We start from the raw sequence: 1,023 nt of genomic DNA, 5'->3' as shown, positions 1-1,023 counted from the left end.
TTTAAAAATATTGATATAGAAGCTAATAGGGACAGTAATTATGACAAAAGAAATTAATTTTAATTATATCACATGAAAAGTTCCATTTGGTTAAAAAAACGTTTTATGTAAAATTTACATTCCTATTTCAATGCTTACTGAAATTTAATTAAGGTAATCGAAATTAATTAAAAAAGCAGATTTATTAAAATTAGAAATTGTAAAGTAAGTGGCAAACATTTTCATGTAATCAAAATTTAATATAATTTGAAACTTACTGAAATTCAATATTTGGACGGGAAATGAATGAACAACTTGTTAGAAGTTTATTCGCAAATATTCTCTTTAATATTCCTACATTTTCAAACATTAATACTCTTATATCTCGTATTATTAATAATTATTGATTAAAAAAACATTACGAGTGCCATTATATATATAATATAAATGTATATTTGGCTCGTATTTATACGAGCGTAGCATACACACAATATACACATAACACACGCATACACACAACACACACGCATACACATGGAGAACATGTCAAAGATATGTAACACAGAAATGAGAATGTATCTTGAATGTGCTATGACTGCTTTTTTTTAGATTTATTTGTTATAAAAATGAGATACGTTTATCGAAGTATAAAACATGTTTTATAACTTAAGCCTACGTGTATCAGATGTCGTGCGCATACCAGGTGATCAAAAACATTAATTTCATAACAAATTTATTAAGCATTATTATGAAGGTCTTGTACGTTTGCATATGTCAAATTCTGATGGATATAACGAGAAATATAGCGATTTATAAAATTAATAATAAACAATACATAAGACTATGAAAATGTACGGAAGCTTCATAACAATGCTTTTCAAATTTAACATTTAATACAGGTATATTTAAATTAGTAAAACCAATACAAAAAAGATTGCACAGAAAGGTGAAATACAATTATATAAATTTGTTGTGCATGTATTTAAAAAACAGAAAACTTTAAACATAAATATGCATTCTATAAAACTATTATAAATTGATTAT

This window comes from Habropoda laboriosa, unplaced genomic scaffold (assembly GCF_001263275.1).
Source record: "Habropoda laboriosa isolate 0110345459 unplaced genomic scaffold, ASM126327v1 scaffold54, whole genome shotgun sequence".
Taxonomy (NCBI): Eukaryota; Metazoa; Arthropoda; class Insecta; order Hymenoptera; family Apidae; genus Habropoda; species Habropoda laboriosa.
This window is presented reverse-complemented; position numbering follows the sequence as displayed.